At 39.3% G+C, this 27118-nt stretch overlaps 1 protein-coding gene across 1 annotated transcript in view; it reads left to right on the plus strand.

Moving 5' to 3' along the window:
* Nucleotides 1-163: 163 nt before the first annotated feature.
* Nucleotides 164-27118, plus strand: part of LOC128653847 (polycomb protein SUZ12) — a gene marked incomplete at its 5' end in the record, with an annotated part of 125861 nt that continues 98906 nt past the window's right edge. The window contains 1 exon segment of the mRNA XM_053707384.1: nt 164-321.

Below are 27118 nucleotides of genomic sequence, written 5' to 3' on the forward strand. Positions count from 1 at the left end.
CATGTTGTTTTTCTATGTTCCTCAACAGAAGAAAGTTTTCTGCCACAAATGCAAAAATAATTCCTATGACAATAAGTTCAATGACAAATTGTAGTCCATGAAATGTAGTTCTTAAGTCCATTACAGAGCAGTCACATATGTGTTTGTTTTTTTTCTCCCCCAGTATCATCCAAAAGGTGCTAGAATAGATGTTTCCATCAACGAATGTTATGATGGGTCATATGCAGGAAATCCTCAGGATATCCATCGTCAGCCAGGTTTTGCATTCAGTCGAAATGGACCTGTCAAAAGGACACCAATCACACACATATTGGTGTGCAGGTATAACTATTACATATATTATATTTAAAGGTATAGGAAAGTCAAAATTAAACTTGCTTGGTTCAGATAGAACATGTCATTTTTAAGATGCTTTGAAATTCACTTCTATATTCAAATGTGCTTCACTCTCTTGGTATCCCTTATTGAAAGAATACACACATGTCCTAGCTAGCTTCTGTTTGGTGTCTGCACACATTTTTCTCTTGTGTTTGGCTTTCCAAATGTGTTCTGCTAGCTTCCAGTAATGCAATGCTTTTCCTTCAGCAAAAGATAACAAGATAATGAAGCAAATTTTATCATAGAAGTAAATTGGAAAGTTGTTTAAAATTGTATGTTCTATCCAAATTATGAAAGAAAATTTGAGTTTTCTGTCCCTTTAACCCCTTAAAGGTACACTAAACCCAATTTCTCCAACATAGGTGTGTCCGGTCCACGGCGTCATCCTTACTTGTGGGATATTCTCCTCCCCAACAGGAAATGGCAAAGAGCCCAGCAAAGCTGGTCACATGATCCCTCCTAGGCTCCGCCTACCCCAGTCATTCTCTTTGCCGTTGCACAGGCAACATCTCCACGGAGATGGCTAAGAGTTTTTTTGGTGTTTAAATGTAGTTTTTATTCTTCAATCAAGTGTTTGTTATTTTAAAATAGTGCTGGTATGTACTATTTACTCTGAAACAGAAAAGGATGAAGATTTCTGTTTGTAAGAGGAAGATGATTTTAGCAAACGTTACTAAAATCGATTGCTGTTTCCACACAGGACTGTTGAGATGAAGTAACTTCAGTTGGGGGAAGCAGTTGGCAGACTTTTCTGCCTGAGGTATGACTGGCCACATTTCTAACAAGACTTTGTAATGCTGGAAGGCTGTCATTTTCCCTATGGGGACCGGTAAGCCATTTTCTTAGATTAAGTAAAAGAATAAAGGGCTTTATAAGGGCTTAAAAAACTGGTAGACATTTTTCTGGGCTAAAACGATTACTTTGCTAAGCATATTTGGCAGATTATAACTCTTTATAGTTATTATAATCTTGGGGATTGTTGTTAAAAAACGGCAGGCACTGTATGGACACCTTTTTCAGATGGGGGCCTTCTCTAGTCATAGGCAGAGCCTCATTTTCGCGCCACTAATGCGCAGTTGTTTTTGGAAAGCAAGGCATGCAGATGCATGTGTGAGGAGCTAAGAACCACTGAAAAAGCTTATAGAAGGTGTCATTTGGTATCGTATTCCCCTCTGGGCTTGGTTGGGTCTCAGCAAAGCAGATACCTGGGACTGTATAGGGGTTAAATGTAAAAACGGTTCCGTTATTTTAAGGGTTAAAGCTTTCAAATTTGGTGTGCAATACTTTTAAGGCTTTAAGACACTGTGGTGAAATTTTGGTGAACTTTGAACAATTGCTTCATGCTTTTTCGCATATTCAGTAATAAAGTGTGTTCTGTTTAAAATTTAAAGTGACAGTAACGGTTTTATTTTAAAACGTTTTTTGTGCTTTGTTGACAAGTTTAAGCCTGTTTAACATGTCTGAACCATCAGATAAGCGATGTTCTATATGTATGAAAGCCAATGTGTCTCCTCATTTAAATATATGTGATAATTGTGACATAGTGTCCAAACAAAGTAGGGACAATGATGCCACAGATAATAGTGCCCAAGATGATTCTTCAGATGAGGGGAGTAAGCATGGTACTGCATCACCCCCTTCTGTGTCTACACCAGTTTTGCCCACACAAGAGGCCCCTAGTACATCTAGTGCGCCAATACTTATTACCATGCAACAATTAACGGCTGTTATGGATAATTCTATTGCAAATATTTTATCTAAAATGCCTACTTATCAGAGAAAGCGCGATTGCTCTGTTTTAAACACTGAAGAGCAAGAGGACGCTGATGATAACGTTTCTGACATACCCTCACACCAATCTGAAGGGGCCAGGAGGGAGGTTTTGTCTGAGGGAGAAATTTCAGATTCAGGAAACATTTCTCAACAAGCTGAACCTGATGTTGTAACATTTAAATTTAAATTAGAACATCTCCGCGCACTGCTTAAGGAGGTATTATCTACTCTGGATGATTGTGACAATTTGGTCATTCCAGAGAAATTATGTAAGATTGACAAGTTCCTAGAGGTTCCGGTGCCCCCCGATGTTTTTCCTATACCCAAGCGGGTGGCGGACATAGTAAATAAGGAATGGGAAAGGCCCGGCATACCTTTTGTTCCTACCCTATATTTAAGAAATTATTTCCTATAGTCGACCCCAGAAAGGACTTATGGCAGACAGTCCCTAAGGTCGAGGGGGCGGTCTCTACTCTAAACAAACGCACTACTATTCCCATAGAAGATAGTTGTGCTTTCAAAGATCCTATGGATAAAAAATTAGAGGGTTTGCTTAAAAAGATGTTTGTTCAGCAAGGTTACCTTCTACAACCAATTTCATGCATTGTTCCTGTCACTACGGCAGCGTGTTTCTGGTTCGAAGAACTAGAAAAGTCGCTCAATAAAGAATCTTCGTATGAGGAGGTTATGGACAGAGTTCAAGCACTTAAATTGGCTAACTCTTTTATTCTAGATGCCGCTTTGCAATTAGCTAGATTAGTGGCGAAAAATTCAGGGTTTGCTATCGTGGCGCACAGAGCGCTTTGGCTAAAGTCTTGGTCAGCGGATGTGTCTTCCAAGACAAAATTGCTTAACATCCCTTTCAAGGGCAAAACACTGTTTGGTCCTGATTTGAAAGAGATTATTTCAGACATCACCGGGGGAAAGGGCCACGCCCTTCCTCGGGATAGGTCTTTTAAGGCTAGAAATAAGCCTAATTTTCGTCCCTTTCGCAGAAACGGACCAGCCTCTACTTCTACATCCTCTAAGCAAGAGGGTAATACTTCTCAACCCAAACCAGCCTGGAGACCGATGCAAGGCTGGAACAAGGGTAAGCAGGCCAAGAAGCCTGCCACTGCTACCAAAACAGCATGAAGGGATGGCCCCCGATCCGGGACCGGATCTGGTGGGTGGCAGACTTTCTCTCTTTGCTCAGGCCTGGGCAAGAGATGTTCAGGATCCTTGGGCACTAGAAATAGTTTCTCAAGGTTATCTCCTGGAATTCAAGGAACTACCCCCAAGGGGAAGGTTCCACAGGTCTCAATTATCTTCAAACCAAATAAAAAGACAGGCATTCTTACATTGTGTAGAAGACCTGTTAAAGATGGGAGTAATTCATCCAGTTCCAATAGGAGAACAAGGGATGGGGTTTTACTCCAACCTGTTCATAGTTCCCAAAAAAGAGGGAACATTCAGACCAATTTTAGATCTCAAGATCCTAAACAAATTTCTCAGGGTTCCATCGTTCAAAATGGAAACCATTCGAACGATCCTTCCTACCATCCAGGAAGGTCAATTTATGACCACGGTGGATTTAAAGGATGCGTACCTACATATTCCTATCCACAAGGAACATCATCAGTTCCTAAGGTTCGCTTTTCTGGACAAGCATTACCAGTTTGTGGCACTTCCATTCGGATTAGCCACTGCTCCGAGAATTTTCACAAAGGTACTAGGGTCCCTTCTAGCGGTTCTAAGACCAAGGGGCATTGCAGTAGTACCGTACTTGGACGACATCCTGATTCAAGCGTCGTCTCTGTCAAAAGCAAAGGCTCATATGGACATCGTCCTAGCCTTTCTCAGATCTCACGGATGGAAAGTGAACATAGAAAAAAGTTCTCTTTCCCCGTCAACAAGAGTTCCCTTCTTGGGAACAATAATAGATTCCTTAGAAATGAGGATTTTTCTGACAGAGGTCAGAAAATCAAAACTTCTAAGTTCTTGTCAAGTACTTCATTCTGTTCTTCGTCCTTCCATAGCGCAGTGCATGGAAGTAATAGGATTGATGGTTGCAGCAATGGACATAGTTCCTTTTGCACGAATGCATCTAAGGCCATTACAACTGTGCATGCTCAGACAGTGGAATGGGGATTATACAGACTTGTCTCCGACGATTCAAGTAGATCAAAGGACCAGAGATTCACTCCGTTGGTGGCTGATCCTGGACAACCTGTCACAGGGAATGAGCTTCCGCAGACCAGAGTGGGTCATTGTCACGACCGACGCCAGTCTGGTGGGCTGGGGCGCGGTCTGGGAACCCCTGAAAGCTAAGGGTCTATGGTCTCGGGAAGAATCTCTTCTCCCGATAAACATTCTGGAACTGAGAGCGATATTCAATGCTCTCAAGGCTTGGCCTCATCTAGCAAAGGCCAAATTCATAAGGTTTCAATCAGACAACATGACGACAGTTGCATATATCAACCATCAGGGGGGAACAAGGAGTTCCCTGGCGATGGAGGAAGTGACCAAGATAATTCAATGGGCGGAGGATCACTCCTGCCACTTGTCTGCAATCCACATCCCAGGAGTGGAAAATTGGGAAGCGGATTTTCTTAGTCGTCAGACATTCCATCCGTGGGAGTGGTAACTCCATCCGGAAATCTTTGCCCAAATAACTCGATTATGGGGCATTCCAGACATGGATCTGATGGCCTCTCGTCAGAACTTCAAGGTTCCTTGTTACGGGTCCAGATCCAGGGATCCCAAGGCGACTCTAGTAGATGCACTAGTAGCACCTTGGACCTTCAACCTAGCTTATGTATTCCCACCGTTTCCTCTCATTCCCAGGCTGGTAGCCAGGATCAATCAGGAGAGGGCTTCGGTGATCTTGATAGCTCCTGCGTGGCCACGCAGGACTTGGTATGCAGACCTGGTGAATATGTCATCGGCTCCACCATGGAAGCTACCTTTGAGACAGGACCTTCTTGTTCAAGGTCCATTCGAACATCCGAATCTGGTTTCCCTCCAACTGACTGCTTGGAGATTGAACGCTTGATTTTATCAAAGCGTGGGTTTTCAGATTCTGTAATAGATACTCTGATTCAGGCTAGAAAGCCTGTAACTAGAAAAATTTACCATAAGATATGGAAAAAATATATCTGTTGGTGTGAATCTAAAGGATTCCCATGGAACAAGATAAAAATTCCTAAGATTCTATCCTTTCTACAAGAAGGTTTGGAGAAAGGATTATCTGCAAGTTCTCTGAAGGGACAGATCTCTGCGTTATCTGTTTTACTTCACAAAAGACTGGCAGCTGTGCCAGACGTTCAAGCGTTTGTTCAGGCTCTGGTTAGAATCAAGCCTGTTTACAGACCTTTGACTCCTCCCTGGAGTCTTAATCTAGTTCTTTCAGTTCTTCAAGGGGTTCCGTTTGAACCCTTACATTCCGTAGATATTAAGTTATTATCTTGGAAAATTTTTGTTTTTGGTTGCAATTTCTTCTGCTAGAAGAGTTTCTGAGTTATCTGCTCTGCAGTGTTCTCCGCCCTATCTGGTGTTCCATGCAGATAAGGTGGTTTTGCGTACTAAGCCTGGTTTTCTTCCAAAAGTTGTTTCCAACAAGAATATTAACCAGGAGATAGTTGTACCTTCTTTGTGTCCGAATCCAGTTTCAAAGAAGGAACGTTTGTTACACAATTTGGACGTAGTCCGTGCTCTAAAATTCTATTTAGAGGCCACTAAAGATTTCAGACAAACATCTTCTTTGTTTGTTGTTTATTCTGGTAAAAGGAGAGGTCAAAAAGCAACTTCTACCTCTCTTTCTTTTTGGCTTAAAAGCATTATCCGATTGGCTTATGAGACTGCCGGACGGCAGCCTCCTGAAAGAATCACAGCTCATTCCACTAGGGCTGTGGCTTCCACATGGGCCTTCAAGAACGAGGCTTCTGTTGACCAGATATGTAAGGCAGCGACTTGGTCTTCACTGCACACTTTTGCCAAATTTTACAAATTTGATACTTTTGCTTCTTCAGAGGCTATTTTTGGGAGAAAGGTTTTGCAAGCCGTGGTGCCTTCCATTTAGGTGACCTGATTTGCTCCCTCCCTTCATCCGTGTCCTAAAGCTTTGGTATTGGTTCCCACAAGTAAGGATGACGCCGTGGACCGGACACACCTATGTTGGAGAAAACAGAATTTATGCTTACCTGATAAATTACTTTCTCCAACGGTGTGTCCGGTCCACGGCCCGCCCTGGTTTTTTTTAATCAGGTCTGATGAATTATTTTCTCTAACTACAGTCACCACGGTATCATATGGTTTCTCCTATGCATATTTCCTCCTGTACGTCGGTCGAATGACTGGGGTAGGCGGAGCCTAGGAGGGATCATGTGACCAGCTTTGCTGGGCTCTTTGCCATTTCCTGTTGGGGAGGAGAATATCCCACAAGTAAGGATGACGCCGTGGACCGGACACACCGTTGGAGAAAGTAATTTATCAGGTAAGCATAAATTCTGTTTTTTTTTCTTTCATGATTCAGATAGAGCATGCAATTATGAGCAACTTTCTAATTTACTATAAATTTTTCTTCGTTCTCTTGCTATCTTTATTTAAAAAACAGGAATATAATGCATAGGAGCCGACCATTTTTGGCTGAGAACCTGGGTTATGCTTGCTTATTGGTGGGTAAATGTAAGCCTCCAATAAGCAAGCGCTATCCATGGTGCTGAACCCTAAAATGGGCTGGCTGCTAAGATTTAGATTCCTGCATTTAAAATAAAGATAACAAGAGAACGAAGAAAAATTGATAATAAGAGTAAATTAGAAAGTTGCTTACAATTTCATGCTCTATCTGAAGCATGAAAGAAAACATTTGGGTTCAGTGTCCCTTTAAAGGACCACAGCACTTTTCCATTTTCTGACCGTTTGGGACCAAGGCTATTTTTACATTTCTGCTGTGTTTGTGTTTTTATCTGTGATTTTCCTCTTACTCGTTTACTGTACCCAATTTACTATAAAAAAAGTTTAAAATATGATAAACAAATATAAAAAAACACAACTAACTTTGACCCCAAAATCTGTTACACATCTACAACCACCAAAAAACACCTATGCTAAATAGTTTCTAAATTTTGTCCTGAGTTTAGAAATACCCAATGTTTACATGTTCTTTGCTTTTTTTGCAAGTTATAGCGCAATAAATACAAGTAGCAGTTTGCTATTTCCAAACCACTTTGCTATTTCCAAACCACTTTTTTTCAAAATTAGCGATAGTTACATTGGAACACTGATATCTATCAGGAATCCCTGAATATCCCTTGACATGTATATTTATTTTTTTAGAAGCCAACCCAAAGTATTGATCTAGGCCCATTTTGGTGTATTTCATGCCACCATTTCACCGCCAAATGCAATCAAATAAAAAAAAAGTTTACTTTTTCACAATTTTTTTTCACAAACTTTTGGTTTCTCACTGAAATTATTTACAAACGGCTTGTGCAATTATGGCACAAATGGTTGTAAATGCTTCTCTGGGATCCCCTTTGTTCAGAAATAGCAGACTTATATGGCTTTGGCGCTGCTTTTTGGTAATTAGAAGGCCGCTAAATGCCACTGCGCACCACACGTGTATTATGACCAGCAGTGAAGTTTGTAGGGTTAATTTTAGCTTTAGTTTAGAGATCTGCCTCCCACCTGACACATCCCACACCCTGATCCCTCCCAAACAGCTCTCTTCCCTCCCCCACTCCACAATTGTCTCCGCCATCTTAAGTACTGACAGAAAGTCTGCCAGAACTAAAATAAGTTTTTATTTGTTTGTTGTTTTTTTTTAACATGATTCTGCTGTGTAGGATCCCCCCTTAGCCCCCAACCTCCCTGATCCCCCCCCCCCCCACCCAAACAGCTCTCTAACCCTTCCCCTCTACCTTATTGTGCGCCATCTTGGGTACTGGCAGCTGTCTGCAAGTACCCAGTTTGCCATAATATATGGTATTTAAAATATATATATATATATATATATATATATATTTATTTATTATAAAATTATTCAATATTTTCTGTAGTGTAGCTGCCCCTCCTCAATATCCAATCCCCCAACCCCTCCCAGATCTCTTAGCTGAAAATTCCCACCCTCCCCAGTCCTCTCTCCCATCTTATCAAAAATGTGTATTGTGCCATAGTGTAGCGTTCCCACCCGTGCATGTGCCCCCCCCCCCCCTGGAGCACTTCCTTCACCGATGGCCGCCAACCCGCCTCCCTGCATTGGCTCCCACCCACCAACGATCATGGACATGGATGGCCAATGCAAAGAGGGCCACAGAGTGGCTCTCTCTGCATCGGACTGCTAACAAATGTTATTGCAGGATGGCTCAATATCGAGGCATCACTGCAATAACATGGAAGCGATCAGGAATGCTTCCACCGCTTGGAAAGACTAACGACGTACAGGGTCGTTAAGGAACTTGGATGTTAAGTAACTTTTTTTGTAGGACGTACCCTGTATGTCGTTGGTCGTTAAGGGGTTAAAGGGACAAAGGTTCCTTGATTAAATCAGGGAGATGGGGGTAAAGAACACATACACCCTAATCCCTCCTACGTTCGTAAGTACCTAGAGGAGGGCAGTGCCTAGCGCCTATGTTATGAATAAATATAGGTGGAGAGAGAAAAGAAGCACTATTGTGGCACACTTAAAACACTATTGTGGGGTTATATGAAGTACCATAGCGAAGAGAAAAGTAAGGGTTTGACTGGATACATTTATTAAATTATTATTTATAAAAAAAAAAAGCAGTGGCGAAACGCGCGTCGGGCGTTTGCACTGCTCCTTGGGTTAAATATAATTTTTAAATCTTAACTACCGCTGTAAAATTTTCACGGTTCGAGTTTCTTAAATTAACACTATAATATAGTTTTGTATTGATATGGGGAGGTGAATCTCTGGTAGCCATTTAATAGTAAGTGTCAGTCATTTTGGCTGTTAACTAGATAGCTCTTTGTTTATGCTACCTAATTGTGAGTTCACCACCCTAATATCGGCTTACATGCTTTGTGTTAACCGGGTTGTTATTAAATAGTAAATCTATATGAAACACATGAACTAACGCCCTCTAGTGGGGAAAAACTGTCAAATGCAGAGGCGCAACCTTCAAGGTCTAAGAAATTTGCATCTGAACCTCCTAGGATTAGGTTTCAACTAAGAATATCAAGAGAACAAAGCAAAATTGGTGATAAAAGTACAATGGAAAGTTGTTTAACATTACATGCCCTATTTGAATCACGAGTTGTTGTTTTTTTTTTGGACTTGACTGTCCCCTTAATGTTTCTTACAAATTTAAGAACCATGCCTTGAAAGAGACTGTAAAGTCTGATTGTAACATAGGATTTTCAGTAATGGCATAAAGATTAAATAACTTTCTCTGAAATGTTTGAGTATTAATATTACATCATGTACTGTGCCTCCATACAAAAAAGTGACTAAAGTCTACCCTGACTTTAGATAATTAGCTCCTACATGCATGGCTTTGAGTACTTTCTATTGGAGATTTTGGCAATTGGATATACTTACACAGATCAGTGAAAGGTCCTAAGACAGTTTTGTCAACAGAAGACAATGTAGTGTAAGGGTATTTTAATTGTCTGTTTGACTTTCTGATCTATATCCGTCTTTTTCTTGGGGTTTATTTGTCCAGTTCCGCTTTAATTAGATCTTTAGCAGGACTTCAGGTTGTACATTCTTTATCAAGTTGGGTAATTAGGGGTAGTGTTTTCAGTTTATAATTATCTCTTGTGTATGTGCATGTTAACACTTTTTCTTTCATGCAGGTGGCGAGAGTCCACGATTCATTATTCCTCGGAATTACTCTGCCCTGCCACTAGTTGGAGGCAAAGATTCCCAAACCCCAAAGCTCTTTAAAACCCCTCTTTAAAACACCTCCCACCTCACTGGCACCTGACAATCTTGTCTTGTTGGAAGGATGAATTTGGAGTATGGATAGTGGCATATTTTCACCTGTTGGGATTTAGTCACAAAGTACAATCCAATATATTTAATTAAGACACAGGACAAAATGTATCAAACAAATAAAGGAGCAATTGAGTGCCCTATTCCCGTGGGAATTTACTATCTAAAAGGGTAGGAGGGTGAGATACAGGAAGTGACGACTGCAAAGGTGAGATTGATGTTAATGCAGAGTTAAATGAGGGCAACTATAAGGCAAGTTGAATTTATTTGTTACTGAGTTGGGTGATGGACTTCCCTGAACAAAAATGTCTTTAGGGAGGACATATTAGAGGAAAATCTGATGGCACAAGGAAGTGAGTTCCAGAAAGCGTTGGTGCCGCACACGAGAAGTCCTGCAGTATAGCATGGGAGGTGGTTATGGTAGAACAGTGTTTTTCAACCAGTGTGCCGTGAGAGATCCTCAGGTGTGCCGCGGCAGACTGACAACAGGGGACATATTTTTTAAATTTTGCTTGTTTTTTATTCTGGGCCGTTTTTTTTATTTTGAGTGAGATGATGACTGAGGGTAACAGAGCAGCGGCAGCTCGCTTCCCCGACCCGTGTTCACACTTGGAAGGAACCCCCACCCACCACAACACGTGTCTAGTGCCGGCTCTACACGCCGCAACACTTCAATCCCCCATGCATGCTGGCGCAGCTTTGCTCCTCCTCCAGAACAGTTCCCTCTTTCAAATTTTGAAATAATGGAAGGTATGTCACAGGCTCATCAGGCATCATTTACAACCATGACATATTGACATTCATTCACAGACAATCATTATGTTTGTGAATGAATGTCAATGTCATGTATAGTTTGTAGGAGGCATGGCATGACATGACAACACAGTACAGTGTGTATATATATATATATATATATTTATATATGCTGTTAGGCTACAATGTGTGCTTTTGTAAAATTTTGGGATGGTGGTGTGCCGCAGGATTTTTTAATGAAAAAAAAGTGTGCCACAGGATTTTTTAATGAAAAAAAAGTGTGCCACAGCAAATAAAAGTTGAAAATCACTGTGTCATTGTTGGATCTTAGTGGGTGTGCTACAGTATATTTATTGATTAGTGAGGACAGGTAGTGGAGGGCAGCATTGGTGTAAGGGCTTTGTAGGTCAGAGTGAGAATTTTGGATATAATAATGCTGCAAATGTGAAGGGACTTGCAGAGTTGTGCAGTAGATAGTGTGTATCAGGAAAGGTGGCTTAGCCAGCCTGGCAGAGGCATTAAGGATGGATTGAAGGGGGGAGAGGCAGGAGAGAGGAATCCCAGTTAGTAGGTTATTAAAGCCCAGTTAGTAGGTTATTTTTATTTATTTTTTTTAAAACAACTTTATTGAAAATTAAATAAAGTAATACAAATATTAGAAGATGCAGCTCCTCTGCTATTCAATTCCAACAGTTTTCACATTTTAATGAGTCACATGTCTGATTTGAAAAATATGTTGTAACAGTATAAAGTAACTCAATTTTCTTTTAAACCTCTTTAGAGGTCAGTAACAGTGTCAAATACTCCTTGAGGAGATATCTAATATTCCGATTATAAGAAAAACCAAAAGGGCAAAAAGGAAAGGAAGGGGGAAAAGGGAAGGGGAGAAGATGTGTCCTGTCCCGTCTGCTGCATCCCATAAGGTCTATATCTCACTTATGTACTTTATCCTTAGTTTGTATATACGCGTCCCAGGAATGGGACATCTCGGCATAAATCTCCATTTTCTCATTTTTAAGGTAATAATATTCTTCCAATTCAATCAAATCTGAAACCTTCCCTACCCACATATCCAGTGAAGGAGCGTCACTATGTTTCCAATTTTTAGCAACCAGTATCTTAACCCCGTTGGTCATGATCCGAAATAGACAGAGATAAGGTTTATATTTGATGTTAGGGGGTTTATTCAGAAGCCATATCAGGGGGTCTAATGGAAGTACAACTCCCACTATAAGTTCTATCTCATTGATCACCTGTCTCCAAAAATTTTGAATGGTGTTACACCACCACCACATATGTGCGGCATTACTGTTCACATACCCAGATCTCCAACACTGGTTTGGTTGTGATCAGAATAGACTATGTAATTTCCGTGGAGTAAAATACCACCTGTGTAACAATTTGAAGTTAATCTTCAGAATGGAGGAAGAAATGGAAGATTTCATGGTGGCCTGGAGCACCGAGGAGCTCGTCTGAGGGGGAATAATAATTCCAAGATCAGTTTCCCATCTCTCTAAATATGGAAGTATGTATCCTGGTGGCTTCTGAATCAACAATTTATAGATTTTTGACATGGTATGCCTAAGCGGGGGGGTCAGTATGCATAGTGATTCAAAGTTTGTCAGTGGTCTTGTCATATTATTGTGTCCCTTATGGCTAAGTATGAAATTTCTAGCTTGTCTGTATGTGAACCAATTAGCAAAACATTCATGTCCTTCAGCTACTAGATCAGATTGTGTGCGCAGAGATTCATTTACAATCATAGATCGTACTGCATAGTCTCTGTTAACCGTCTCTGTTACTGAGAAGTTACAAAAGGGACGTAATGTAAATTCACCATTCTCTAATAAAGATGTCAGTGGGGATGGGATAGAGGAAATAAATAGTAATGTATTAATAGTCTTCATCCAGACCTGAAAAGTCTCGTGTGTCACAGGGTTGTCATATGTTGTAGTTCTAAGTTTGTTGGAGTCACCCCAGCACAAGCGTCCAAGATGGGGTTTCTGGGATATTAAATGCTCTAAAGGGACCCATTGTTTATGGGGAAAGTGAATGTTCCAGTCCACAATCCTTTGTAGAAATATAGCCTGTCTATATAATTCAAGGTTTGGGACTCCCAGTCCCTGTATTTTGGGGGATTGCATTGTGTGTTGGTTAATTCTTGGTGGTTTTTTGTTCCATATATAATCCCTGAATGCTTTTTGTATAGAGGGCAAATAGTTCTTTGGGAGGGGGATAGGTAATGTTTGGAGGTAATATAGTATTCTCGGGAATACATTCATTTTAATGACCTCTATACGTCCTAGCCAAGATATCTGTTTAGATCTCCACGAAGAGAGGTCATCAATGATTGCACATTTAATTGGAATATAGTTCAGTGTAAACATATTATCAAGTGTAGGGGCGAGTTTAATTCCTAAGTAATTTAGTGCAGAAGGGCACCACGAGAATGTGGTGAGTTTTTTTGATGGCTGTCAAGTCTGAGTTGTTCAGGTTTATATTTAAAATTTCGGATTTGGTCTTATTAATGGAGAAGTTGGATAGTTTATGGAATGTCTCAAATTCTGTAACCAAGTGTGGAATTGATTCCCCAGGGTCTGAGAGGGAGAAAAGCATGTCATCTGAAAAAAGGGAGACCGTATACTGTTGGGGGCTAATATCGATACCGTGTATTTGTGGATTATGTCTAATGCTTGTAGCTAATGTTTCTATTACACAGGTAAACAAGAGGGTAGATAGCGGGCATCCTTGTCGCATCCCATTGGTTATAGGGAAAGGGGTGGAAAGGGATCCATTTATTAAAATACGTGCGCTGGGGTGGGAGTATAAAGAGAAAATCCTAGTTGTTATTTGGGGGCCTAGGCCCATATGTGTCAAGGTGGCTTTTAAGAAGCCCCAGGCAACACGGTCAAAAGCCTTTTCTGCATCGGTTGCAAAAAATACAGAAGGTATATTGTTACTTTTAACATAATGGATTAAATGCAGGGCTCTGACCGTGTTGTCCTTGGTTTCCCCGGGATAAAACCAATCTGGTCCGGGTGGATGATACTGGGGAGGATTCCATTTAATCTATGGGCTAATATTTTCGCAAAAAATTTGATATCCGTGTTTAATAACGAAATGGGGCGGTAATTTGCGGGGAGGACTGGTGTTTTGTTCGGTTTTGGTAACAATATTATATGAGCCTCCAAAGCCCTTGCAGAAAAAGCTTCGGAAGAGTCAATATCCCTTCTCGTCAATAATTTGCAGGATATATTTCTTATGTGCCTTATGTTTGAGATACCTAGCTAAAAGGCGACCGAATTTGTTACGTCCCTCATAGTGTTTTTGTTGGTTGTGTAAGGCTTTTCGTTTATGCTCTTTAGATAAATGTGATGCAAGTTTTTGTCTTTCCAATGTAAGTTCCGCTAGTATGTCCCTATCTGACGGGGTATGTTTGTGTCTAGTTTCAAGGTGTTGTATTTTAAGTAGAAAGGATTTGAGGGATTCTCTTTTGGTTTTATTAATGTATGCTTTTATGGCCATCAATTCGCCTCTAACTACACTCTTATGTGCTTCCCACAGCAGTTGTGGAGAAGTCTCGGAATTGGTATTGATCTGAAAATATTCAGTGAGCACTTTATTGATCTTTACAACATTCAGTGGGTCTGTTAATAAAGAGTCGTCCAGTCTCCAGATGAAGTCTTTTGTGGGTTTAGATGGCCAAGATAAAGAGCTAACTAATGAAGCATGGTCTGACCATGTTATCGGACACATTTTTGCATTTTTAAATAGTGCCAAACCCCCCACGTCTGCGAATATATAGTCAATCCTAGTGTATATCTCGTGTGGAAATGAATAGAATGAGTAATCCCTTGGGGGTGTAATATTCTCCATACATCATGTGCTACAATGCTTTTGAAGTGCGATTTTTATTTATGTGGGAAGAAGGAAATGAGTGGCGTGATGAACCGTCCATATCAGGGATCAATGCTACATTGAAATCCCCGCACATAATAAGTATACCTTTCTGGTTATCTAATATTAGGTTAGAAAGTTTTCTAAAAAAGGAGTGCTGACCGGAATTAGGGGCATATGCAGATATGAGGGTTACAGGTCTGTTATATAACATGCCAATTAAGATAATATATCTTCCCTCTTTGTCTTTGATTGTTTGCAATTCTAAAAAGGGAATACCTCTCTTAATTATAATGCCTACTCCATGTTTTTTATGTTTGTTTGAAGCCCAAAAACACGTGCCTTTCTAAAATGTGTTTCTTGAAGAAACATTAAGTCAGTTCCATGACTGCAACAATGTCTCAGAACCACTGATCTTTTGTTAGGAATATTGAGACCTTTAGCATTAACAGAGTATAAGTGTAGGTCGTTTGTGGGTGAAGGTTGAGTCTGTTGTTTAGCTATAATCAGGGTGGTGTGTAGAGATAATAAGCACTATGTGTGAGTACCTTAAATGAGGGCATAGTTTGATAGTCTGTTTCGGATTACAGGACAGGATCACCACCTAAAAATAAAAGGATCAAAAACAATGAGCAAATGATATGTGGATCAAGGATTGACATGTCTTCCAACATAAGGTAGCATGTCATTATCTAAGTCTCCGGCTTGATATAAATATGAGAGGGATTTTCCATTTTATTTTACCTAGGTATTTAGCCAGCCAAAATGAACATTCATTGCCTATTAAACCAATGTACCTATAACATATTGTCGACATTAAAAATATTGTGGTTATGTTTTAAATAACCTCGTATATAACATAATGTTTTTACCCATCTGACGTCATTTAGTTGACGTTTTGATTATTAGACATAATAACCTATCATCTATATTTACAAATGGGAAACCAATAACATAACATTGTGGTGTTTTATAGAGGTGAGGCAGATATCATATCATTGTGCTGAAAAAACGTCTCATTTGTGCTGTAATTACATATGCCCCTAGTTATCTAATTGACAACAGAAAATAGCATAAGATTAATCTAGCTATGGGGTTTCAACCAGATACTTATGTCTTTAATACATAGCACTGCTCATGCTAGTTATACCTTTATAAAGGAAACAGAAACTCCCTAAGCAGTAACTTAACGTTTAGCAACTGTTATGGCAATTATAAACTATAACTTCTGGTTGGATCTCACAGTGTAGATCAGAGATAGGTAAACAAGATTATAACAGTAACAGTGGATATACTTATCAGCCTATATATTGCCTAGGTGTTTAGCCAGCCAAAATGAATATTATTGCCTAGTTTGATAGTCTGTTTGGGATTACAGGACAGGATCACCACCTAAAAATAAAAGGATCAAAAACAATGAGCAAATGATATGTGGATCAAGGATTGACATGTCTTCCAACATAAGGTAGCATGTCTTTATCTAAGTCTCCGGCTCTTCTATTAATGATATAAATATGAGAGGGATTTTCCATTTTATTTTATCTAGGTATTTAGCCTGCCAAAATGAATATTATTGCCTATTAAACCATTGTACCTATAACACATTGTCGACATTAAAAATATTGTGGTTATGTTCTAAATAACATATGTAACCTAATGTTTTTACCCATCTGACGTCATTAAGTTGACGTTTTGATTATTAGACATAATAACCTAACATCCATATTTACAAACGTGAAACCAATAACACAACATTGTGGTGCTTACAGAGGTTAGACAGATAACATATCATTGTGGTGAAAAAACGTCTCGTTTATGCTATAATTACATATGCCCCTAGTTATCTAATTGACAACAGGAAAATAGCATAAGATTAATCTAGCTATGGGGTTTCAACCAGACATTTATGTCTCTAATACATAGCACTGCTCAGGCTAATTATACCTTTATAAAGTAAACAGAAACTCCCTAAGCAGTAACTTAACATTTAGCAACTGTTATGGCAATTATAAACTATAACCAAACTATAACTTCTGGTTGGATCTCACAGTGTAGATCAGAGATAGGTAAACAAGATTATAACAGTAACAGTGGATATACTTATCAGTCCATATATTGTCAACTGGAAGATTTCCATCTCTAGAGGACAGCGAAAAGAACTAACACCGTTTAAGCGTAATGAGCGTTCAAGTAGCAGTTGTGGAGTCTTCCATCTTCTTTTTCTTGTGCTGGACGGTAGCCCACTGTGTTCTTTGGGGGAGAGGAGCCACCCCCGGTACGATGTAGAAGCTTGTAGGTTAGTTTGTGAAAAGTCAATGTTTAGACCTTTAGAGAAGGAGGCCAGGTCACTTGGTTCTTTATATATATATATATATGTCTTCCTCTCCTTCTGAACTATAAGGCTGAAGGGGAATCCCCAGCGGTATTTCACTTTCCTCTCTTGAAGGCTTTGTGTAATGAAACGTATTTCTCTACGTTTTTCGATGGTGGCAAGGCCGATATCTTGAAAGATTTGTATACTGTAAGTTTGGAATTTGATTTCCCGTTGTAATCTGACTTGTTTCCAGATTGCTTCCTTATCCAAATAATTGGCAAATTTTATAATGATATCTCTTGGCGGGTTAGGCAGAGTTGGCATGGTTTTCAGTGACTGATGTGCTCTCTCCATAGATGTTTCGGAAAGTTTGAGGGTTGGTATGATGTATTCAAATAATTGCAAAAGTTATGAAGGTAATGACTCCCTGGTTGCCTCTTCTGGGACCCCACGTATCCTCAGGTTGCTTCTCCTATTCCTGTTATCCAAGTCCTCTACTTTCAGCTGGAGAGACTGGATAATCGTTTCATGTTGTGTCAGCTGATGATTAACGTCGGACACCATGTTATTTAATGTGTCCTGGCCTTCCTCTAAGTAATCCAATCTGGACCCCATTTCGTTAATGTCCTTTCTCAAAGAAGACATCTCTGTTTTAATAAAAGATGTCAGATCTGCAAGGTCAGATTTGTATGGGAGTAGTGAAATGTTAGATTGGATTTGTGTTAATAGATCCATATGTGAGGATGGGGTGACAGACAGCGAGTCTAGCTGAGGAGTGTCCTTAATATTGTGTGTTTGTGATTGTTCTATGACCTCTGAATCTTGTTTAGGAAAGAAAGAGTTCATAGTTGCTGTACTTGTCAGTTTTTTTTTCTGGCTTAGCGTTTCTCTTAGAGGCCATCAGGGAAGGTTTAAGTTCCGATGTTAATGCCACCAATAAAATAATGACTTGTTTTATTATTTGGTTGATGGAGGCAGGGATGTTGCACACTAAAACTGTAGCCTCAGGTTGTTTAGAAATGAGTGACTGAATATGTCTCTATGGTGTTATAAGCTGTGACCCTCCGTTTATCTCATAAAAAAAGTCTTTCCTTAAGGTGTTGTATTATGGCGTTATGAGGAAGCCTTGATGGGAGCACAGTAGGTCTGATCTGGAATCTATGAAGAGAAAAGACAGAAGCGCCACATGGCCCAATATTGTTTGATCCAGAATAAATAGATCTTAAGGTGATGAGTAAACTCACGTTTAGTAGAGCACCTCAGTTAGTGCTAGATATACGGTCTGGGATCTATTTGGTCACCCAGAAGACCAACTTCCTGCACAGGAGCTGATGTCTGTATAGACAGAAGGAAAACACAGGTGCCAATATGGCCTAGTATTGCTGGTGCAAAGGTGTCAATACAAGCAAAGAGATGAATAATACTCACAAAGTGTAAAGCACCTCTCGTGGTGCTATAGAGGCATGAAGGGGTCAATTCAGTCACCCAACAGACTTGTAGCCAGACATCCAAATGGATCCAGAGGTGCAAAAGGATCCCACAATTGATCCAGAAAAGGAATTAATCCTCAGGAAAAGGATAAAAGATATATATCCCAAAGAAAGATGCAGCAAGTGTTCAAAATATTAAAAAGTGACTTTAATAAAATTGTAAAAATAACAGGCAACGCGTTTCTCAGCCAATGGCTGTTTCATCAGGCTTCATAAAATGTTTACTGAACACTTGCTAGATATACCCTAAACCTAAATTAATTGATATTAAACAGGTGGTAGTGGGATGGGTCTACTTAATCAGTAATATGATCCCAACCAATCAGTTGCTACCATATAGAACACACATTAAAATATAAACATAAACAGTGTACAATATAATATACAATGTGTAATACAGATTTCATACATTCCTAGTTAACATTATTCATGCTACATTTTATTTAGTCAAATATACTTAAAAAAACCTTTATACCTTATTTTTTAGAAAACAATAATAATGAAGCACACATTAAAACATACAGCATAATGTCAACCATACACAGTATGGGAGGCAATGCTTAATAGCAATTTTTATATATATATATTTTCCTAGTTGGTATTACATTTGATTTTAAGCTATCATTTCACTAAACTTATAAAGGTCATACCTTGTTATGAGTGACATGTTGTATAAAGGCAAATTAATTTCAGATGACATGTGTGATTGGGAACAGACAGAGCACAGCAATTCCAATACTAGTGAACGTTAAGTTCTTTTGAAAAAATAAGTAGATGTCTCAATCAGCTATTGTCTCATAGTTTCAAGTTCTGTGTAATTTAAATTCGCCGCTAACTAAGTCGGCGTCCACAGGCGCTCAATGCGCATGACAAGCTGCAGTCAGATATTGCCCAATCGCTGCATACGCTCAAGAGTAGGCGTTGGCGATGTCTACATTCCTCCTCTGCGCTGAGTGCGCATGCCCGGCTTCAATGTTTCTGTCAAGTCAGGATCGCACAGTAGCGATCCTGATCCAGATACGTGGCACTGGCTGATAGGATTATGATGATAAGGGGCGTGAGGTGTATCGCAACCATAGTGCATCCTTCTAATCAGTAATATGTGGAGCCAATATTGCACCAATAAAGGGGCCAAATAAAGATATTAACTAAGGCGAGTACCAGAATTATCTAGTGGAGAGAGAAGATCTCTTGTTACACCAATAAAGGGGCCAAAAATAGAGCGTAGTGAAGGCAAAACACTAAAATTATCTGGTGGGGAGATAAGCGTTACTGCCAATTCATACTAATAGTGTCATATGAATTACAACAGTGGGGCATAAATCACCCAAGTCTGCAGTTAAACACTACAACTGTATAGGTTTCTAACACTGATTGGATATATAAATTGGGATGGATCAAGTGATATACTAAAGTAAAATGTTGAATTCCAGTAATAATAGTAGATAAATGTATACAATATGCATAACATTCATATATAACTGCTACTGAATCTAATCGCAGTTAAATGTCTGAGTGCATCCAGATGGAAAGCATAAGATGTACCACTTCAAAAACAGAGATAATATTAATAAATACCAATAGATGGTCAAAATCATATGTTTAAAATAAATTAATGTGATAGATATAATAACTATTATTATAATATCAGATCCAGTCAAAGTTAGCACACTGGTCTATAATGAGTTAATATGATGTTACCTAAGGTGTCTAAATATGATGGATTGTTGTAATAGTTCGAACTATAAACAGCTCATATATAAATATATGATATAGGGAGGAAAATCCTACCAATCTATAAAGGACATCTCTAATATGACATGATGTTCACAACAAAGACAAGTAATAATAACTAGTTGGTTGTATTATTCCATCAAATGAGTGATCTGAGAAAAGAAACTAATACCAATCTCTAAAGGACATATCTAGTGAGACATGGTGTTCACAACTGAATATGGACACATGATGATAAATAGTTGGTTATATTACTCCAACGTGGACCTATAGCAACAAATGTCTCATGGACTCATGGGTTATAGATTTGGTGCATCTACAAGTGTGTGCATATATGCAACCATATTGTGTGTGCATATAAATATATACATACACCCACCCACACCCACATATATACGCAAGATGGTTAGACATGTATATATATGGTCAAAAGACCAATTTGTCAGTTTCAAAAGTGTAGCCAGTTCTTATTTCTAGAGAAAATGACTTATATTCATAAATCAAATGCTGCCAAATCCACACATTCATTGAGGCCTTCTGGGGCCAACGTGTGTAATTTGTGGATCCAGTAAGTCTCTCTGCGTCGTAGAGTGAGCATAGCATTGTGGCTATTTCGAGATATTTGTTCTATAGGAAGTATAGAGAGTGTTTTAGCACTACCTTTGTGTGCATAAGCACAATGTCTGGAGAGGCTGTGTTTCAAGAATTTCCTTTTGATGTTATAAGTGTGTTCGCCCCATCGTTTTTTGATGGTGCGTCCGGTGCGTCCTATATATTGGACCCCACACACACAACTGACAAGATAGACAACATAGGTGGACTCACATGACATCCTCTTTGTGATTTTAAATTGTTCTCCTGTCTGGTTGGAAGAAAATGTGTTTGTTCCACTTTTCACGACTTTGCACATGTTACACCTCGACTTAAGACATTTGAATATTCCATGTCTTGGTAAAAAATTACCCAAAAAGGTCCTGTTAATTCCTGTGTTATAGTTGTGATTGCCCACCTTATCCCTCACCACTTTACTGGGAGCCAGTTTGTTCTTAAGCGTGGGCGCCCTTCTAAATACTACCCTCGGTTTTCTGGAAGTGTATTCCTTAAGATATGGATCATTACAAATGATAGGCCAATGTTTATGGACACTTCCAGAAAACCGAGGGTAGTATTTAGAAGGGCGCCCACGCTTAAGAACAAACTGGCTCCCAGTAAAGTGGTGAGGGATAAGGTGGGCAATCACAACTATAACACAGGAATTAACAGGACCTTTTTGGGTAATTTTTTACCAAGACATGGAATATTCAAATGTCTTAAGTCGAGGTGTAACATGTGCAAAGTCGTGAAAAGTGGAACAAACACATTTTCTTCCAACCAGACAGGAGAACAATTTAAAATCACAAAGAGGATGTCATGTGAGTCCACCTATGTTGTCTATCTTGTCAGTTGTGTGTGTGGGGTCCAATATATAGGACGCACCGGACGCACCATCAAAAAACGATGGGGCGAACACACTTATAACATCAAAAGGAAATTCTTGAAACACAGCCTCTCCAGACATTGTGCTTATGCACACAAAGGTAGTGCTAAAACACTCTCTATACTTCCTATAGAACAAATATCTCGAAATAGCCACAATGCTATGCTCACTCTACGACGCAGAGAGACTTACTGGATCCACAAATTACACACGTTGGCCCCAGAAGGCCTCAATGAATGTGTGGATTTGGCAGCATTTGATTTATGAATATAAGTCATTTTCTCTAGAAATAAGAACTGGCTACACTTTTGAAACTGACAAATTGGTCTTTTGACCATATATATACATGTCTAACCATCTTGCGTATATATGTGGGTGTGGGTGGGTGTATGTATATATTTATATGCACACACAATATGGTTGCATATATGCACACACTTGTAGATGCACCAAATCTATAACCCATGAGTCCATGAGACATTTGTTGCTATAGGTCCACGTTGGAGTAATATAACCAACTATTTATCATCATGTGTCCATATTCAGTTGTGAACACCATGTCTCACTAGATATGTCCTTTAGAGATTGGTATTAGTTTCTTTTCTCAGATCACTCATTTGATGGAATAATACAACCAACTAGTTATTATTACTTGTCTTTGTTGTGAACATCATGTCATATTAGAGATGTCCTTTATAGATTGGTAGGATTTTCCTCCCTATATCATATATTTATATATGAGCTGTTTATAGTTCGAACTATTACAACAATCCATCATATTTAGACACCTTAGGTAACATCATATTAACTCATTATAGACCAGTGTGCTAACTTTGACTGGATCTGATATTATAATAATAGTTATTATATCTATCACATTAATTTATTTTAAACATATGATTTTGACCATCTATTGGTATTTATTAATATTATCTCTGTTTTTGAAGTGGTACATCTTATGCTTTCCATCTGGATGCACTCAGACATTTAACTGCGATTAGATTCAGTAGCAGTTATATATGAATGTTATGCATATTGTATACATTTATCTACTATTATTACTGGAATTCAACATTTTACTTTAGTATATCACTTGATCCATCCCAATTTATATATCCAATCAGTGTTAGAAACCTATACAGTTGTAGTGTTTAACTGCAGACTTGGGTGATTTATGCCCCACTGTTGTAATTCATATGACACTATTAGTATGAATTGGCAGTAACGCTTATCTCCCCACCAGATAATTTTAGTGTTTTGCCTTCACTACGCTCTATTTTTGGCCCCTTTATTGGTGTAACAAGAGATCTTCTCTCTCCACTAGATAATTCTGGTACTCGCCTTAGTTAATATCTTTATTTGGCCCCTTTATTGGTGCAATATTGGCTCCACATATTACTGATTAGAAGGATGCACTATGGTTGCGATACACCTCACGCCCCTTATCATCATAATCCTATCAGCCAGTGCCACGTATCTGGATCAGGATCGCTACTGTGCGATCCTGACTTGACAGAAACATTGAAGCCGGGCATGCGCACTCAGCGCAGAGGAGGAATGTAGACATCGCCAACGCCTACTCTTGAGCGTATGCAGCGATTGGGCAATATCTGACTGCAGCTTGTCATGCGCATTGAGCGCCTGTGGACGCCGACTTAGTTAGCGGCGAATTTAAATTACACAGAACTTGAAACTATGAGACAATAGCTGATTGAGACATCTACTTATTTTTTCAAAAGAACTTAACGTTCACTAGTATTGGAATTGCTGTGCTCTGTCTGTTCCCAATCACACATGTCATCTGAAATTAATTTGCCTTTATACAACATGTCACTCATAACAAGGTATGACCTTTATAAGTTTAGTGAAATGATAGCTTAAAATCAAATGTAATACCAACTAGGAAAATATATATATATAAAAATTGCTATTAAGCATTGCCTCCCATACTGTGTATGGTTGACATTATGCTGTATGTTTTAATGTGTGCTTCATTATTATTGTTTTCTAAAAAATAAGGTATAAAGGTTTTTTTAAGTATATTTGACTAAATAAAATGTAGCATGAATAATGTTAACTAGGAATGTATGAAATCTGTATTACACATTGTATATTATATTGTACACTGTTTATGTTTATATTTTAATGTGTGTTCTATATGGTAGCAACTGATTGGTTGGGATCATATTACTGATTAAGTAGACCCATCCCACTACCACCTGTTTAATATCAATTAATTTAGGTTTAGGGTATATCTAGCAAGTGTTCAGTAAACATTTTATGAAGCCTGATGAAACAGCCATTGGCTGAGAAACGCGTTGCCTGTTATTTTTACAATTTTATTAAAGTCACTTTTTAATATTTTGAACACTTGCTGCATCTTTCTTTGGGATATATATCTTTTATCCTTTTCCTGAGGATTAATTCCTTTTCTGGATCAATTGTGGGATCCTTTTGCACCTCTGGATCCATTTGGATGTCTGGCTACAAGTCTGTTGGGTGACTGAATTGACCCCTTCATGCCTCTATAGCACCACGAGAGGTGCTTTACACTTTGTGAGTATTATTCATCTCTTTGCTTGTATTGACACCTTTGCACCAGCAATACTAGGCCATATTGGCACCTGTGTTTTCCTTCTGTCTATACAGACATCAGCTCCTGTGCAGGAAGTTGGTCTTCTGGGTGACCAAATAGATCCCAGACCGTATATCTAGCACTAACTGAGGTGCTCTACTAAACGTGAGTTTACTCATCACCTTAAGATCTATTTATTCTGGATCAAACAATATTGGGCCATGTGGCGCTTCTGTCTTTTCTCTTCATAGATTGCTGCTCCTGGATCCTGGCCTGGATCATCACAGATAGCTGCCTCCCATCCCAATAGAGACTTTCATTTTATTATCACTGTGTTTGTTTTGATTGTTTATTACTTTTACCCTGTATCACATTGCTATCGATTAACACTGTATAACATTGCACATTGTATGATTTATCACTTTAAAACCACATTGACACTGGTTCCCACAGTATATCACCTTGATTTATCACTTTAGCATTTTTTAATATTAATCTAACATCTAGATACATAAGTATAGAATTATTATAGAAGTATAGAATTATTTGGTCACATCTTCTCTCCTACACTTAGGGCGCCCCCTCTTTTTCTTTTTAGGTCTGATCTGGATTGATTTACTAAAGGCAACCCTCGGCAAACAGTGGTTAGACCAGGAGGCACAATAAGGTTAAGCAAATATTATATTGCGGCGACACAGTTCTCCTGCCGAACCTCAAAAGACTCACCACGTGTTACAGGGCAATGGCGGTGGTCCCCGCGCTGTATACCCTATTAACCCGGAACACCCCTGTAGATCTCTCCTCTGCTTCAAGAGCAAACAGGGCTATACTTGAGCGTGGTATTCACGGCAGTACTTATCACAGAGTCCTCCGTGTTGTCGGCTGTTAAGTTTTCTTCTACCTCCGCTATTATTACGGCTGTCCAGGAGTTGACTGGAAGTGTTGGAACAGCTATAGGTATCGGTTCCCTGATTCAGTCTCTGTTATTTAGTTGACTTTTAGGAATCTCCCTCTGACCGGTACTTTGACAATAAGCCAAAGACCTAAGACATGTTACAGGGCTTGCTTAGAGTGCGGCCATGTCCCTGCACGGTTACGCCCCACCTCCGTTAGTAGGTTATTACAGTAGTCAAATCGGAAAATTACCAGGGAATGGATGAGATACTTAGTGGTGTCAGCACCCAAACTAATAAATTTTGGAGTTATTGCGTCGGTGGTTGCGACAGGATGAAGAGAGCAATTGGATGTGGGTTATGAGGCAACGGACTTGTGGTGATGGGGAGATAGTGGTGCCGCAAACAGTGTTAGAAACTGGAATAGAGTTAAAGGGGGGATTAGAAGAAGCTTGGTCTTCAAAAAACGCTGGATCTTACATGGTACCTGGGAAAATTGAGATTTAACCAGGAAGCCATCACAACAATCGCTGGGTGACCACAAAGATCTATTATGTGATAGAACATAACCAGATTAAGAGACCACTGTTACAGACTGTATAACTGGAAAGCAGTCTTCAGGTCTTCCATCCTGTAACATGAATAGCAGACAGCAATAAGCTTCTGTACATGAAAGAAATAGATACTTTCCTCATACCTAGGGAACTGTAAGTTCCCCTCTGATGATTGACATGAGCTACAGATGTAACAGTCTAATCTGAACCAGAGAAAACAATTCACTTACAATTGAGGCCAACTCTGAAGGGCCCTGAATATTGCAGAGTTTTATAACCTCAACAGGTAACCTTGCCTCTTGAGGAAACCAAACTACTTATGCCTTTTAAAAAACCCAGATGCCCCCCCTCCATTCTGAAAAAGAATTGCATCTGTAGAGATTAGACAAAATAAGCCCCCTGCATAAAGAGCTAATAGCTCATCTACAAATCCAGAAACTAATAGCTCATCCACCAAGACAGAAACACTGAGGTTCCTGTATCATTGGAAAAAGATTCAAAGCTAGAGGACTCGAATGGAAGCAAACAGAATAGCAACCAAGGCCAATAACATGAGACCTGACACCTCCATGCAAAGAGGAAATGAAGTAAAAAACAGAGACTAAAGGTTCTAACAGGCAAACCCCAAGCTTCAAAGAAAAAAAAACATACTGCATCTATAAACCCCCCAGAAAAGCAACCTTTATCTGAGGAACCAGTGAATTGGAGAAGGGACTTTCCAACCATGTTGTTGAAGAAACAGTCTACAGGAGAGAAATACTGCCGAATGAAAAGATGGAACTTGAACTAAGATATCATCCAGGCCAGGAAACACTGCAATATCCTGAAAACTCATTACCAATAAGAGGGCATCCAGAACCTTGGAGAATATTCTGAAAGCTGTAATCAGGCCAAACCGAAGAGCAAGAAACTGGAAATGCTCATTCATAAATGCAAAACTTACAGAAAAGTCTAAATGGTGTAAATTTTGAAAGTAGGAACTTGGGAAACTTGTTCAACGGTTCTAGATCAGAATATATCTGAAAGTTCCTTTCTACTTATATAATAATGAAAAGTATAGCGTTCCCATCTTCCTGATAGTACAGAGTTTCTAGGAACACAGAACAGAAAAAACCCTCCCTTGGGATTCCTTGATCTGAGAATATTTTAAGAATTCAAGGAACCAGAACAGACTAAAACGAAACTTCCTGAAAAAGTAGTAACCTACCCCCTACCAAAACCTCTCGATCAAGGTCTGCACCTAAATACAAACTTGGATGGGGGATAAAATCTTAACTGTTTAGCCCTGCTCCAATTCAACTTATGGGTACTGACCCTGTCAACATTCCCCAGAGCAAAAAAAAA

This window comes from Bombina bombina, chromosome 1 (genome assembly GCF_027579735.1).
Source record: "Bombina bombina isolate aBomBom1 chromosome 1, aBomBom1.pri, whole genome shotgun sequence".
Taxonomy (NCBI): Eukaryota; Metazoa; Chordata; class Amphibia; order Anura; family Bombinatoridae; genus Bombina; species Bombina bombina.